This window comes from Vitis vinifera, chromosome 12 (genome assembly GCF_030704535.1).
Source record: "Vitis vinifera cultivar Pinot Noir 40024 chromosome 12, ASM3070453v1".
In the NCBI taxonomy this organism is placed as follows: domain Eukaryota; kingdom Viridiplantae; phylum Streptophyta; class Magnoliopsida; order Vitales; family Vitaceae; genus Vitis; species Vitis vinifera.
Genome location: NC_081816.1, coordinates 10800022 through 10812090, shown reverse-complemented (window position 1 = coordinate 10812090; position 12069 = coordinate 10800022). Strand labels below are relative to the sequence as shown.

The 12069-nt window shown below is 41.7% G+C and overlaps 1 pseudogene; it reads right to left on the bottom strand.

Annotated features, from left to right (window-relative positions):
* Positions 1–7219: 7219 nt before the first annotated feature.
* Positions 7220–11220, bottom strand: LOC109123476 (uncharacterized; annotated as a pseudogene).
* Positions 11221–12069: the final 849 nt, after the last annotated feature.

Sequence of the window (12069 nt, the reverse complement as noted above, 5' to 3'; positions counted from 1 at the left end):
CCATTAATGGCTTAAGACACTATGGGTCTCAACCTTGAATCACTTTCCAATGACTCGTACATGATAACTAATGGACTAATATGAATCTAGCAATAAGCATCCATAAAGACCTGAAGCTTACCATGTATTGGTCATTCAAAGTGATTCTAAGGGGTTTAAAGCAAAACTTTGGATTTAGAAGCCATTTATGAATTCCAACTACCTGAATTTAATGCACGGGAGCTTTCCACCTTTTCATCTGGACTTTTCACCTGGCTTCCTTTACTCCAAGAAACCAAAAGTTTAGCCTCTCATCCTCTGAGAAAACATCCTCAGAGGTTGTTTGGCTTCCAAGAAAAAGAAAATAGTAAAGAGAAAATGGAAAATGAGAGAGCTCTGTAAAAAATATTCTAAGTGTCAAACGTAATACGTATATTTCATCAGAGGTAATTTCCACCCCTTATATAGTCTTTACAAAAGCAAAAGCTTGTGATTGGTTAGTTACAAGGATAGGAAAGGAAATTACATCAAAAATTACATAGGAAAATATCTAAAGTGGAGTCGGCAAAAACAGAGCACACATGGGGTGTGCGAACTTCACACACCATTCGCACAGCTAAAGGGGGGTGTGCGAAATTCTCGCACACCTGGAGCAGTTGTCTTCCGAAGGCCATATCTTCCTCGTTTCAGCTCCAAATCATGCACGGTCTGAAGCGTTGGATTCTTGACTTCAAAAGATTTAAAATGGTATATAGCATGTAAAAATTGGACTTCGGGAAGTGCTCCAAAAGTGCGAAAGAAGACTGCAGCTGCTACATTTTTTATTTTTCTTCACTTTGCTTCTCTTTGGTTTTCTCCTTTGCTTGACTTGTTTTAACGATCCAAAAAGCTGTCAAAAAATTAAAACTAGCCACAAATATGATTAAAAGACATTGCTAGGTCCTTAACATGCCAATTGGACTAAAGATGGAGAACTACTACACAAAAGTGCTTAAAACATAATGCATTAAAGGTGTAAAATAGCACTTTTTGGGTAGTAATCAGAACCTTTAATGAAAAACGACTACCTTACCTTCCAGGTGCAAGAATTTTCCATGGGATTGCATCCAAGTCATCACATAACATCCATACTTTGAGAAACTAAAAGTTTTAGCCAATCATCCTCCGGGAAAACATCCTCAGAGATTGTTTGGCTTCCAAGAAAAATAAAATAGCAAAGAGAAAAGGAAAACGAGAGAGCTCTGTATATTTTCTAAGTGTAAAACGTAATATCTATTCTATCTTCCAAGAGGTGATTTCCACCCCTTATATAGTCTTTACAAAAGCAAAAGCTTGTGCTTGGTTAGTTACAAGGATAAGAAAGGAAATTACATCAAAAAAATACATAAGAAAATATCTAAAGTGGAGTTGGCAAAAAAAAAATCAAAATTCGCACCACGCATGGGTTGTGCGAATTTTGAAAGTGTTGTGCAAAAATTTCGCACAAGCCTGGAGCAGTTGTCTTCCGAAGGCCATATCTTCCTCATTTCAGCTCCAAATCGTACACGGTTTGAAGAGTTGGATTCGTGACTTCCTGAGCTTTGCAATGGTATATAGTATGTAGAAAATTGACTTCGGGAAGTGCTCCAAAAGTGCGAAAGAAGACTGAAGGAGGTGTGCGAACTTCGCACACCATTCGCACAGCTAAAGGGGGGTGTGCGAAATTCTCGCACACCTGGAGCAGTTGTCTTCCGAAGGCCATATCTTCCTCGTTTCAGCTCCAAATCATGCACGGTCTGAAGCGTTGGATTCTTGACTTCAAAAGCTTTAAAATGGTATATAGCATGTAAAAATTGGACTTCGGAAAGTGCTCCAAAAGTGCGAAAGAAGACTGCAGCTGCTACATTTTGATTTTTCTTCACTTTGCTTCTCTTTGGTTTTCTCCTTTGCTTGACTTGTTTTAACGATCCAAAAAGCTGTCAAAAAATTAAAACTAGCCACAAATATGATTAAAAGACATTGCTAGGTCCTTAACATGCCAATTGGACTAAAGATGGAGAACTACTACACAAAAGTGCTTAAAACATAATGCATTAAAGGTGTAAAATAGCACTTTTTGGGTAGTAATCAGAACCTTTAATGAAAAACGACTACCTTACCTTCCAGGTGCAAGAATTTTCCATGGGATTGCATCCAAGTCATCACATAACATCCATACTTTGAGAAACTAAAAGTTTTAGCCAATCATCCTCCGGGAAAACATCCTCAGAGGTTGTTTGGCTTCCAAGAAAAATAAAATAGCTAAGAGAAAAGGAAAACGAGAGAGCTCTGTATATTTTCTAAGTGTAAAACGTAATATCTATTCTATCTTCCAAGAGGTGATTTCCACCCCTTATATAGTCTTTACAAAAGCAAAAGCTTGTGCTTGGTTAGTTACAAGGATAAGAAAGGAAATTACATCAAAAAAATACATAAGAAAATATCTAAAGTGGAGTTGGCAAAAAAAAAATCAAAATTCGCACCACGCATGGGTTGTGCGAATTTTGAAAGTGTTGTGCAAAAATTTCGCACAAGCCTGGAGCAGTTGTCTTCCGAAGGCCATATCTTCCTCATTTCAGCTCCAAATTGTACACGGTTTGAAGAGTTGGATTTGTGACTTCCTGAGCTTTGCAATGGTATATAGTATGTAGAAAATTGACTTCGGGAAGTGCTCCAAAAGTGTGAAAGAAGACTGAAGGAGGTGTGCGAACTTCGCACACCATTCGCACAGCTAAAGGGGGGTGTGCGAAATTCTCGCACACCTGGAGCAGTTGTCTTCCGAAGGCCATATCTTCCTCGTTTCAGCTCCAAATCATGCACGGTTTGAAGCGTTGGATTCTTGACTTCAAAAGCTTTAAAATGGTATATAGCATGTAAAAATTGGACTTCGGGAAGTGCTCCAAAAGTGCGAAAGAAGACTGCAGCTGCTACATTTTGATTTTTCTTCACTTTGCTTCTCTTTGGTTTTCTCCTTTGCTTGACTTGTTTTAACGATCCAAAAAGCTGTCAAAACATTAAAACTAGCCACAAATATGATTAAAAGACATTGCTAGGTCCTTAACATGCCAATTGGACTAAAGATGGAGAACTACTACACAAAAGTGCTTAAAACATAATGCATTAAAGGTGTAAAATAGCACTTTTTGGGTAGTAATCACTCCCCCCAACTGACACATTGCTAGTCCCTGAGCAATGAAGGAGAGAAAAAAGAAAGAAAAATAGATAATATAGTAATTTACAAAATCATGCTGATCACTCCAAAAAATAACCAAGTGGCATGATTGAATCAAACACTCTCGTGGCAAGTCAAGGATATAAAACTCAATCATCAACACGAGTCATCAAATAACTTACTTATCACAACATTCAAAGAGCGGCCATTATGCAAATTTGAGTATCAAAATAATTTCCACTTCCAAAGGATCAATTCTTAATCTTCCACAAAAATCTAAGTGTTAAGGTGCTTAGTTTCCAGTTATAGTATGTCAAACTATATTCTCCCCCAAACTAAGGTTTTTCTCCAACTTTAGCAACACTAACTCATATATAAAAGGCTAAGAACGCACCCTTCCTTCTTTTTTTTTTTTTTTTTTTTTTTTTTTTTTTTTTGTTAAATGTCACTCCACCCATCCACCCATGTAACGAGCAGTGAGGTCGGTGAACTCCCAACCAGTAAAGGCTTAGGGCACCAGGCTTTAAAGATTTTCACCATATACCCCTCGGACCTTGCTCGGGTTTCAAAGCAAGTGAAGCAAAAATTATTTTCATAAGACACATTGGCCTTTAATAAGGTGTCCCAACACTAATAGAATGAGGTCAATGGCACCAAGTCGATAATTTCCAAAGTTTAGGGGGGTGAGAAAGTTTTCCATCTTATAACTGGAATCTAATGTGTTCAGTGTGTGAAAAGATTAGAGTGGAAGACTTAAGCTTGAAAACAAAACAAGCTTCAACAATTTATCAATTTTAATAAGCATAATACAAACTCTGAGACTATGGCAATAAGATAAGAATTTAATTTCTCCCATTTACTTTTGAGAATTTATCTTTGAGAAAACAAAGAGAGTTTGCAAAAAAATTGTTAGCAAAATAACTTAACAAATTCAACAAATTACTTCCTCAACTCTCCCCCCAACTAAGATGAACATTGTCCCCAATGTTTCAAAAGCAAGCGATAATATAAGGGAGGAAGTGATACCTCCTGATAGTAAGGGACTCTGAATGAACAGGAGAAACCACATGTTGCATAAGAAAAGGAAAATCATAAGAGTGATAAAAAGAGGAAATAAAATGGAATAGCTAAAATACACTAAAAGAGAAGATGTCTATATAAACTGAGAAAGTACAATATACAAAATAAACATGGAATACATCCAATCCCAGTATAAAAGTGGTCCAAAATATATAAGATATCCCAAAACGTAGCATATAGATACAAAAAAGGAGAGGAGTGATCGTATGATCAAGTAGTAGGCTCCTCTGGTGGATAGGAGGGGTCCTCCGCTGCAACTGTGGAAGGCACCGCTACAGGTGGAGCTGGTGGCACAAGACCGAGGTGCTGCTGAATCTCACGGAGAATGAGAGTCTGCTGGTCCTGCTGAGTCTGGAAGTGGTCCATGCGCTCCATAATGGCCGTCTGAGTAGTGGTCAAAGTCTGGAAAGAAGTGAGCAAGGCACGATACTCTGGACCAGGGATAGTAATGGGCGGCTCTGATGTAGGAGGAACAATAGGTGGGGCATCAGATGATGCTGCCTCCGGTACTGGCTGTGGAGGGTCTGTAGTGGACGGAGCAGAAGGGACTTCCCTTGGCTCGGGAAGTTCTGGGGACTGGCGATGGAGCCATATCTGAGTCCATTGGTCAAGAGAGAAGCTCTCTCGACAATGGCGACGGGGCTCTGAACGAGGGTCTGTAGGAAAACCCATATGCGCCAAAACATGGCATAGCAGCCGAGGGAAAAGTAAAGGAATGGAGTCTGCCCTCGCAAGATGCCGCGTATGCACCTTCTCCTCAAAATGGAGGAAAACGGCCATAATCAAATGATGGGGGCCAAAATAGTAGCCCTCAGAGATACGGATCTGTACTTTATGCTGAAGAGGAAAAAGATTGGCGCGAAGCACCACATCAACTAGGAGCATCTCTAGGGGAAGCTCTCTCCTCAAAATGGTCCTCTGGGAAGATGTCCCTCGAGATAGGATACGAACCATGTTCCACTCAGAAAATGGGACCCAACGTCTAAATGTAGCGGGATCTACTGGTGCAAAAGGGATATGGAAGGCATCGGCAATCTGTCTAGCCCCCAAAATACTCTGGCGTCCATCAATGGTAAAAAGGATCGAGGCAGGTACCGGGACGCCACGAGTAGTCATAGACTGGTAAAAGTCTAAAACTACTCGAGGATAAAAGAACTGGGGCAGAGTCATAAATGGTATAAGATGGTACCTCTCAAGTAGGTGGTATGAATCCCGCAACTCAGGCTGCTGTCGCATAAGAGAGTGATCGAAATATGCCTCGACATGAAAGTCTCTCGATCGGCAATCTGAATTGCCCTCAATGGGCAAGCTGGGTCTACGGCGCCTGGCGGAAGAAGGCTGAGACTGTGAATCCCGAGGTGCTCTGGAGGAGTCTCCTGGGTCTGAAGTCTTGGCTCTCATTGTAGGAGGACTCCGAGGCGGAACTTGTGAAGGGGCCACAGACGTGGCAGATGCTCTCCTCGTATGGTATCTGCTTTGAGGGGCAGAATCAGGTAAATGTGAGGGTGCAGCTAGTGGGGCCCGCACAGGGGCAGCTCTCTGACTGCTTTGGGAAGCTGTGGTAGATCCTCCTTGGGTCTTCGGCATGATAGATCGATGAAATGAGGCGCAGAGGCTTGGGATTAGGGAAGGTAGGGATGGAGAAGCTGAGATTTTTGCACGGGGGGGGGGGGTGGTGTGCGAAATTTTCGCACAGGGTAGGGGGGGTGTGCGAGTTTCGCACACCTCAAGGGGGTGTGCGAGTTTCGCACACCTCAAGGGGGTGTGCGAGTTTCGCACACCTCAAGGGGGTGTGCGAAATTTTCGCACAGGGTACTATTCACCCGTGCGTTTGAAGAATTTGGGCTTGATGGAGATGGTGAAAATTTGTGGCCTTTGAGGGCGGGAAAAGCTGGCTTAGGTATGAAAAAGATTTTTCATGATGATTAGGCTTGAAAATTGGGAGCTTTTCAAAAGGAAAATTGAGAATTGGGAGCTCCCATGGCCGGCGGCAATGGGTTTCTTATGAAGAAACCATGGCTTGAATGCTTATGGTTTAGGCTTTGGCTTGATAAGAACAAGGTTTGGATTGAATTATGGATGGATTTAGAGGGTTGGGTGAAGATTTGAAAAGATTTTGATGGTGGAAGGAGATGAAATTGCCGAAAATGGGAAGTGGTGAATAGTGGATGGCGCGGCTATGGAGTGGAGCTATGGATAATGGCTGCCATGGTGGTGTTGATGATGACGGATGATGAAGGAAAGGAGCTTTGTGGATGGCAATGGGTGATCGGAAGAGAGGTTTTGAGAGAATTGGAGAAGAAGCTAAGTCTTTGAAGTGGAGAACAAAGCTTTTTAAAGAGAAAAATGAATTTCGCACAGGGGAAAATGGTGTGCGAAATTTTCGCATACCTGTGATTCTCCAAGACAGAGAGCATGGTTTTTGAAAATTGGCGCAAAAAACGAATTCGCACAAGGTTCGCATACCTGTGAAATTCGCACAGGGGACCGAGAGCATGTAATTTTTGAAAAGTGGTGCAAAAATGGAATTCGCACAGGGTAAATGGTGTGCGAATTTTGCTGAGCCTTGTCTTATCTCCCCTGTTTTTCCTTGTTTTCACCAAGACTTCATTCTTCAAGCCTTCCTTCCTACATGTTAGCACAAAAAAACACAATTCAAACCACATTAGAATGAAATTAAAGTCAAAAATAGAAATCAAAACATGCATAAACACAAGAAAACACTAGATTAAACTAAAATCAACTTAAAAGAAAACAAAAAGATGAACTTTTTAGTCTTTGGAGAGACTAAGTTCAACCATGAACCAAGTGTTTTCATGTTGGAGGTGGATCAAGGAGGATGAATTCCTCCTTGTCTCGGGAAAAAGATTCAATATAGGGTTTGAGACGATGCCCATTAACTTTGAAAGTTCGAGTGCTATTGAAGTTGAGTAGTTCCACTACTCCATTTGGTTGAACTTCATGAATTATGAAAGGACCCGTCCATCTTGATTTCAATTTTCCCGGAAAAAGATGAAGCTTAGAGTCATAAAGCAAGACTCTTTGTCCCTTGGTAAAATTCTTTTGATTTACCAATTGATCATGCCATTTCTTCAACCTCTCCTTTGCAATTTTTGAATTGAGGTAAGCATCATTCCTCATTTCCTCCAATTCATTCAAATCCAAACATCTTTTCAACCCGGCTCTTGTCAAATCCATGTTGAGTTTTTTGATTGCCCACCATGCTTTGTATTCAATCTCCACTGGAAGATGGCACACTTTGCCATAAACAAGGCGATAAGGGGACATTCCAAGAATGGTCTTGTAAGCGGTCCTATACGCCCATAAGGAATCTATGAGCTTAATAGACCAATCCTTCCTATTCACATTCACCACCTTCATTAATATATTCTTGATCTCCCGGTTGGCTAACTCAACTTGGCCACTTGTTTGAGGGTGATAGGGTGTAGCTACCTTGTGCTTAACCCCATATTTGGCTAGAAGAGTCTCAAAAGGTTTATTGCAAAAGTGGGTTCCTCCATCACTGATAATGGCCTTAGGCACTCCAAATCTTGCAAAGATGTTGTCCTTGAGGAATTTAAGAACCACCTTATGATCATTGCTCCTACATGGGATTGCTTCTACCCACTTAGAGACATAATCCACTCCCACCAAAATGTAGGAATGTCCAAATGACATTGGAAATGGTCCCATGAAGTCTATCCCCCAAACATCAAAGACATCCACTATCAAGATGGGATTCAAGGGCATCATATTTCGGCGTGTTAGCTTACCAAGCCTTTGACACCGATCACATCCCTTGCACATAGAGTGGGCATCCTTGAAAAGAGAGGGCCACCAAAAACCTGATTGGATCACTTTCATTGCTGTTTTCTGGGAGGCAAAGTGACCTCCACATGCATTATCATGGCAATGGGAAAGAATTCCTAACTGCTCTTGTTCAGGAACACATTTCCTTATGATTTGATCCGCACAATATTTGAAGAGAAAGGGCTCCTCCCAATAATAGGCATGGATCTTAGCAAAGAAATGCCTCTTGTCTTGGGCACTCCACTCACTTGGTACTTCTCCAGTAACCAAGAAATTTGCAATGTGAGAATACCATGGAGCTACCTCTATTGACATGAGAGACTCCTCAGGGAAGTCATCATTGATAGGCAAACCATGTGAGTCATGTGATATCACAAGTCTTGACAAGTGGTCAGCTACCACATTTTCTACTCCCTTTTTATCCCTTATTTGGAGATTAAATTCTTGGAGCAAAAGGATCCATCTTATCAATCTTGCCTTGGCATCTTGCTTGGTTAGCAAGTACTTCAAGGCGGAATGGTCAGTGAACACCACTATAGAGGACCCTACCAAATAAGCACGAAACTTATCCAAGGCAAAAACTACTGCTAACAACTCCTTCTCAGTAGTTGTGTAGTTCCTTTGAGCCTCGTTCAAAGTTTTGCTCGCATAATAAATCACATAGGGCTTTCCATCTTCTCTTTGCCCTAAGACAGCCCCCATAGCAAGGTCACTTGCATCACACATTACCTCAAAAGGTAATTTCCAATTTGGGGCTCTCACTATTGGTGCTGTTGTGAGGAATTGCTTCAGTTCCTCAAAACTCTTCTGACACTTCTCATCCCACACAAACTTGGCATCTTTTACCAAGAGTTCACAAAGAGGCTTTGAGATTTTGGAGAAATCCTTAATGAACCTCCTATAGAACCCGGCATGTCCTAAGAATTGCCTAATTCCTTTAACATTTGTGGGAGGTGGCAACTTAACAATTAGCTCCACCTTTGCCTTATCTACCTCAATGCCCTTCTTGGAGATGATATGTCCTAAGACAATTCCCTGTTGTACCATAAAATGGCACTTCTCCCAATTTAGCACTAGGTCTTTCTCAATACATCTTTGGAGAACGGCTTCTAAATGCAACAAACACTCCTCATAAGAACTTCCATAAACAGTGATGTCATCCATGAAGACTTCCATGATGCGTTCCACCATATCACTGAAGATGCTTAGCATACATCTTTGGAAAGTTGCAGGAGCATTACATAACCCAAAGGGCATTCTCCTATACGCAAAAGTACCAAAGGGGCAAGTAAAGGTTGTCTTTTCTTGATCTTCCAAATCAATCTCTATTTGGAAGTACCCCGAGTACCCATCCAGAAAACAGTAGAAAGGATGTCCTGAGACTCTCTCAAGGACTTGGTCCATGAAAGGCAAAGGGAAATGGTCCTTCCTAGTCACTGAATTCAACCTCCTATAGTCTATACACACCCTCCATCTTGAGGTAGGACGTGTAGAGACTTCCTCCCCTTTCTCATTCTGGACCACAGTGATTCCAGATTTCTTTGGGACTACTTGGGTGGGGCTCACCCACAAACTGTCTGAAATGGGATATATGATCCCAGCTTGGAGTAGCTTCAGAACTTCACCCCTCACCACCTCTTGCATGTGAGGATTCAACCTCCTCTGGGCCTGCCTCACTGGTTTTGCATCATCCTCCATATAGATATGGTGGGTGCACACCAAAGGGCTAATCCCTTTCAGATCAGAAATTTGCCATCCAATGGCTTTCTTGCATTTCCTGAGGACTCCCAAAAGATTATCCTCTTGATCAATAGTAAGAGTTGAAGAAATCACCACTGGACATTTCTCATTTTCCTCCAAATATGCATATTTCAAATCAACAGGAAGTGGCTTCAAAACAAGTTTTGGAGGGTCCTCCACAGTTGCTTCTTGTGAGTCTTCCTGGTTGAACAGTGGTAAGATCTCTTCCCGTCTCCTCCAAGGAGACATGATGGCTAGAACATCAGAGGGTTGAGGTAACCCTTCTTCAAACATTTCAAGGTTTTCACTCAAGCTCTCTTGTAAATTCTTGTCACAATGCTCTTCAACCAAGGTGTTGATCAAGCACACCTCCTCCAATCCTTCCTCTTCTTCTGGTCTTCTGGGTGAAGATGCCTCTTGCATAGGTGGAATATGTTTAATTCCAAGGTCATATTCCCAAATGTGAGCTGCATCACCCCATTTCTACAATTGATAATGGCATTGGAGGTAGCTAGGAAAGGTCTCCCAAGGATGATTGGTACATAGTTTGCTTCCTTCACAATGGGATCAGTATCAAGCACAACAAAATCCACAAGATAGTAGAATTTGTCCACTTGAACTAGAACATCCTCTATCACCCCTCTTGGGATTTTGACTGACCTATCAGCTAGGGAGAGAGTGATGGTTGTGGGCTTCAATCCTCCAAGTCCCAGTTGCTTGTACACAGAGTATGGGAGCAAATTCACACTTGCCCCCAAGTCTAGTAAAGCTTTCTCCACATGTGTCCCTCCAATGTTGACTGAAATGGTGGGGCATCCCGGATCTTTGTACTTAACTGGAGACTTACTCTGAATGATAGCACTTACTTGCTCAGTGAGGAATGCATTCTTTGTCACATGTAACCCTCTCTTGACCGTGCACAAGTCCTTTAGAAACTTTGCATATGTGGGGACTTGCTTGATCATATCAAGTAAGGGTATATTCACCTTCACTTGTCTCAAGACTTCAAGAATTTCTGATGAATTCTTGATTTCCTTCTTTCCATGTAAAGCTTGAGGAAAAGGGGGAGGCATATGTTTCTTCATCATATCCTCTTTAATCACTATCCTTGGCTCTTCTTCAATGCTTGATTTGGATGCACTTTTCTTCCCACTCTTCTCTTCTTGGTTATTGCTCTCTTTAACCAAGGTTTTCTTTGACATGAGTTCTTCATCTTGCCTCAACTTAGGCAGGGGTTGATCAACCTCTTTTCCACTCCTTAAAGTGATCACAGCTTTAACCTCCCTCAACTTTGAAAACTCCCCCTCTTGGGTTTCAACTTCATGAACACCCTTGGGATTTTGGCTTGGTTGAGAGGGAAACTTTCCCTTCTCATTCACAGTGTTGAGGTTGGTAAGCCTAGAGATGGAGTATTGAATATTATCTATCTTCTGAGATAGATCATTTTGCATCCCCTCCATTCTCTTAATTTGAGAACTCTCAACATTTTCAATCTTTTGATGCAATTGGGAGTTGATTGCCTTTTGTTCACCCACAAAGTCACCCATGACTTTACTTAGGTTCACAATGGCTTGCTCTACTGAAGAGGTTTGTTGAGGTGCTTGGGTTTGGGCTTGTGGTTGGTATGGAGGTGGTCTTGGTTTCCAAGAAAAATTTGGGTGGTTTCTCCAGCTTGAATTATAGGTGTTTCCATAAGGTGCATTGTTGTTAGGCCTAAATTGCCCCACAACATTGGCTTGATCACCTAACATCTCTCTCACAGCTGGCATGGTTGGGCACTCATCTACCACATGATCACATGATTGGCAAATGGTGCATGGCATGACATGGGCTTGGGTCTCGGAAATGGCTTGGACTTCATGTATCTTTTTCAACTCAAGTTCTTCCAACCTCCTTGCTATTGTTGCCACTTTAGCTTTCATGTCCATATCTTCACTTAATACATACATTCCACCTTTTGGATTTTGGGTTGGTTGAGAGGGAAACTTCCCTTTCTCTCTTGAGTTGGGCTCATCCCATCCTCTTGACACTTCAGACACATAACTTAAAAAGTCCATGGCTTCTTCCGGATTCTTGCTCATAAAATCTCCTCCACACATGGTTTCAAGAATTTGCTTCATGGAGGAAGACATCCCATCATAGAAATAGCTCACCAAGAGCCATGTATCAAAGCCATGATGAGGACAAGCATTGATGGCCTCCATATACCTTTCCCAACATTCATGGAACTTCTCATTTTCTTTTGCAGAAAAGTTTGAGATTTGTCTCTT